Raw genomic sequence first — 5,237 nt, 5'->3', positions numbered from 1 at the left:
TGTCCTGTTCCAAGTTCAGAATACTCCAGGACAAGTTAGACTGACACCGTTTGAAATTCTATATGGGGACTCTCCACCAATTTCAACTATGAGTGATAAGTTTGATCCTGATAATGTTTTCTCTGTACCCTTGCTTGCCCGCCTGAAAGCTTTAGAAACTGCAAGAACCCATGTTTACTTTGACCTTGTGTTTACTGTCTTGTCTTCAACCCATTTGCATTGTAAAATTATTTTAGTCTTGTGAAAATTTTCTTTTATAATTGAGTAAATATGTATGTACAAGTGACATTATTAGATTTCTTTTTAAATCTTAATAGTGATTAATATAAAAACTGATTTTATATTAGATTCCAGTTTGCTGCAGTAGCAGAGAATGTCATGCTATTATTGGCCTTCTGAAGCCCTTTTAGAATAAGAGAAAAAGAATTATGTTATAGTAACCGTGCACAAAGAATTTAGCTAGAGATGAATCAGAACATGAAAGTAAAATACATAACTCATTGTTAAGAATGCATCTTGTTCTTTCAAGAGCCTTAAGTCTAAATAAGAGTGACAGTGATTTTCTTAAGGATTTCAGTTATAATCAAAGACAATCATCAAGGCTGAGGGTCATTATTGTTTGAGTGCATCAGAGCTCATGAAGAATATTTCTTTGTGAGAAGGGGTGCGTAGAAATGTGTAGATGCATCAGTCATGTAAGTTTTAAAAATCTTTTATGTGTAGTATCCACAAATAGTTCTCTGCTTGTAAATGTTAATGTGAAAATATTTATTCTATATATAAGTAGACTATTTAAAAGACTGATTTTACACTGTAAAATGTTACGTTCAAGGACCAGAAGTTAGAAAACTAAAAGAGGAGAACACATTCAGGATTTCTCAAGCAGAAACAAAGGAAGAGAAAACTCAGGTCTTGACTGGCAATAGTGAAAGCTTTTATAGACAAAATAGTTTAAAAAAAGAAAAGGTGAGTGTCAGGGCGGTATACTTTCTTTATATCTATTCAATTTGTATGCTGAATAAATAATTTGGGAAGCTGGACTATATGAAGAGGCTGTGACTTCAAGGTTGGAGAAAAACTGATCAACAATTTGTGTTATCCAAATGACAGAACCTCGTTTGCTGAAAGTAAAGATTTTAAACACTGGCTGCAGAGGAGCAAATACTGCAGCCTTCAATACGGATTACATCTCAACATCAAGAAAACCAAAATCTTCACCACTGGACCAATAGGCAACATCATAACAGATGGAGAAAAGTTTGAAGTTATCAATTATTTCATTTTACTTAAATCCACAATCAACAACCAGAGTAACAGCAGTCAAAATACATTGTAATGGGAAAATCTGTGAACGACCTCTCCAGAGGGCTAAAATACAAATATGTTAAATTAAAGACCAAGTTGAGCCTCATCCAATGCATTAAATTCTTCCTATGCATCTGAAAGTTGGACAATGAAGAAGAATTGATACCTTTGGATTGTGGTGTTGGAGAACAGTACTGAATATCTCATTACTGACAAAAGAACAAATAAATCTGTCTTGAAGGAAGTGCAACAAGGGTGGTACTTGGAGGCAAGGATGGTGAAAGTTCATCTCAAGTAGTCTGGGCACGTTGTCAGGCAGGGCCAGTCCTTGAGAAAAGACATCAGGCTGGAAAAGGTAGATGACCAGGGAAAGAGAGGAATGCCTTCATCAAGATGATTGAGACAGTGACTGTGAAAATGTACTTCAACATAGAGAAGATCATAAGAGAATGGTTCAGGATAGGGAAAGACTCAGTTCTGCTGTTCATAAGTTCACTGTAAGTTGTAGTCAACTCGATGGTTCCTAACAAAAATATAGGCAAAACATTGAATGATTCTGGAAGAATGCAATGGAAATGGAAGGAGTATACAGTCATTGTACTACATGAAATAGGTGACCAACCAATCATTATATCACATATAATGATTGATAATTTCCACATTCTGTTGTATCACTTTTCTTGTGAATAGGAATAAATATGGATCTTTTCTAGTCAGTTGACCAGACAGCTATCCTTCCAATTTCCTGACCTATACAAGTGGGCATGTGCAGGGTTGAAACATGTCAATCAGTATTCCATCAATTAGTGGGGCTTATTTTTTGCCAATGCTATCATTGAAGTTTCAACTTTTTCATTACTATTGGCTCTTGGTAATATGGTATTTCCTGAAATTTTTTAGTGTCGGTCAATTCTGTGTATTCCCTTCATCTTCTTTTGATGTTTCCTGGATCATTCAACATATTGCTCATCCGTCAATATTGAAACCAGATTTTTCAAGCTGAGTTCTCTCAACTTGATAAAGGTTGAGTGTGTTCTTGACTTTTTATTCTCCATTTCTAGCTCTCTGCATTCTTTGCTTTGTTTTCTATTCAGATCTTTTATATCAGCATCTCTTCCCTTTGTTTTGGGTTCTCAAGGCTCTACTGCAATTCAGAGTCTCTTCCGACATCCATTCGAGTTGGCTTTTTTATCTTCTGTCTTTTTTTTAAATTTTTATTTTTTTCTCTTGAATACAAATTCAAACAATTTTTTTTTCTGTTTCCCTCACCCACCCACCCATCAAATTGTACAACCCAATGATTAATCCCCCCTCACCCTGTGCATCCACATCCTTCTGCTTCCAGTCTCTCCCATCCCTCCTGGATCTTTCTACAATAATGGTTTTATACAATATTTATCCTTGTGGGACTGAGTTAGTTCACTCAGCCTAATGCTTTCCAGTCCGTCCCAAGTTAGGTAATAATTTACAAAGTTCTTACTCCTACGGGTTGCATAGTATTTTAATCCATTCATCTGTGGCTGAACATTTAGGCTGTTTCCATGTTTTTGAAATAGTGAATAATGCTGCTATGAACATTGGTGTACAAATCTCTGTGCCTCAGTTTTTATATTTTCAGGGTATATTCCAAGTAGTGGAATAACTGGGTCATATGGAATTTCTATTTCAGCTTTTTGAGGAAGCGCCAAACTGCCTTCCAGAATGGTTGCACCATTTTACAATCCCACAAATAATGCATAAGAGTTCCTTTCTCTCCACATACTCTCCACCATTTATTACTTGCTGCCCTGTTAAACTTAGCTACTGTTACTGGAGTGAGATGGTACCTCATTGTGCTTTTGATTTGCACCTTTCTTATTGCCAATGATTTAGAGTATTTCTTCATGTGTCTGTTTGCCATTTGAATACCTTCCTCTGTGAAAATTCTTTCCATGTCTTTTGCCCATTTTATAATTGGGTTATCAGTCTTTTTCTTCTGGAGGCCCAGGAGTATTCTGTAAACTTTTGTTATAAGACTTTTGTCTGAGATGGTATTACCAAATGTTTGTTCCCAGTCTGTAGGTTTTCTTTTCACCCTGTTGGAAAAAGTTTTTGATATGCACAGGGTTTTAATCTTTAGAAGGTCCCATGCCTTCTGTATCAGCTTTGAGGAAGATTCTTATCTCAGCTTCTCTGTTTAGTAGACTGGTGGCCTCTTTTATCTTCAGATATTGTTGGTCTTCCTACTGTGTGTATCTTCTTTGCCTAAACTGTTGTTTTATCTCTCAAAAGTGATTGATTTGAAACATAAAATACATTGATATCCATAAGCCATTCCATAGGAGAAAGATGGACAGTTTCCTCTGCTTAAGATTTGCAGCCTCAGTTACCCAACAGAAGTTTGCTGTGAGTCAGAAATGACTTATAATAAAGAAAACCATATTTCTAAACAGGATTACTTAAGTTATTGTTCTGTGCTCTTGAATGGAGTCACACTTAAAATGATCCTATATGACAAGGTAGAACTGTCCCTTCGTAGTATTTCCTAGGTTGTAATCTTTACTTGGCAACACTGTGATAGATGCAGTTGCAGTAATGTTGTATAGTCAGAAATGACTTATAGCTGGCCCTCTTGAGGGTTTTCAATGGCAGTTAATCAGAAGGGGCAGGCCCATTCTTCTCTGGCTTAACAGCTGATGCCTTTGAACAAGAAACCTTTGGGATTACAACACAGCTTCTTGCCACTCAGCCACCAGAGCACTCATGATTGGTGGGGTAAGGATTGGCATTGTCAGTGATTTCATCTAACTTGGATCCACAATCAACATCCTTGATATCAGTAGTCAGGAGATCAGGAGACAAATTGCATTGGTCAAGTCTGCTGTCAAGCACCTCTCCAAAGGTAGAAGAACTAAAGTGCACTTGATCCAATTCATGATGTTTTAATTACTTACTATGCATATGAAAGTTGGACAATGAGTAATGTTGCTAGGAGAAGAAATAAAGTCTTTGAGCTGTGGTGTTGGAGAAGAGTAATAAATATCCTTTTGACAGCCAAAAGAACAAACAAATATGTCTTGGAGAAAGTGAAACCAGAGTGCTTCTTAGAAGCAAGGATGATGAAACTTGTCTCACATATTTTGGGTGTGTGTTGTGGGGAGAGCACAGTCCTTGGAAAAAGAACATTGTATTTGGTAAGGTTGAGGATCATCAAAAGAAAAGACCCTCTATGAGAAGGATTGACATAATGATTTTAACAATGGGTTCAAGTATATCAGAGATGATGAGGGTGGCACACAATAGGACAGGGTACAGATCTGCTACTCATAGGGTTGCTATGGGTTGCGGTTAACTCAACAGCATCTAATAACAATAAAAACAATCTTTAATGGAGCAGATTGCCAGATTTCATCTCTTGCAGAGCCGTTGATGGATTAAAAGAATCAACCTTTTGGTGAATGGTTATGGCTTAGTCATTGTGCTATCAAGAACTCAGTATCCACAGGTATGTCCTTAAATGTCATTAAGTCGAGTATGATGCATACCTATTTGATGAATAATAGATCTGAACCCAATCCTACCCTGTGCCATCTTCACAGTCTTCGACACACTTGAGTCCAATGTTGCAGTCATTGTGTCAATCCAGCTTGTTGAGGATCTTCCTCTCTTTGGCTGTCCCTCTCCAAGGAATAACATCTCCTAGCAACATTCCCAAAGTATGTGAGAGGAAGCTTCACTATCCTTGCTCCAGACAGAGAAGCACTCTGTCTGCATCTTCTCTAAGACATAGCTGTTTGTACTTTTGGCAGTCCATGGGATATTCTTTACTCTTCTCCAACACCTCACAGTTCAGTGACATTTGTTCTTTTTCTTTCATCCTAATTAATTGTCCAGCTCAGACCATGACCTGAATTAGGTGCAACTTAGTCCTCAAACCAACATCATTGATGTTG

This window comes from Elephantulus edwardii, unplaced genomic scaffold, assembly GCF_000299155.1.
Source record: "Elephantulus edwardii isolate Elephantulus edwardi_28Jun2011 unplaced genomic scaffold, EleEdw1.0 scaffold00360, whole genome shotgun sequence".
In the NCBI taxonomy this organism is placed as follows: domain Eukaryota; kingdom Metazoa; phylum Chordata; class Mammalia; order Macroscelidea; family Macroscelididae; genus Elephantulus; species Elephantulus edwardii.
This window is presented reverse-complemented; position numbering follows the sequence as displayed.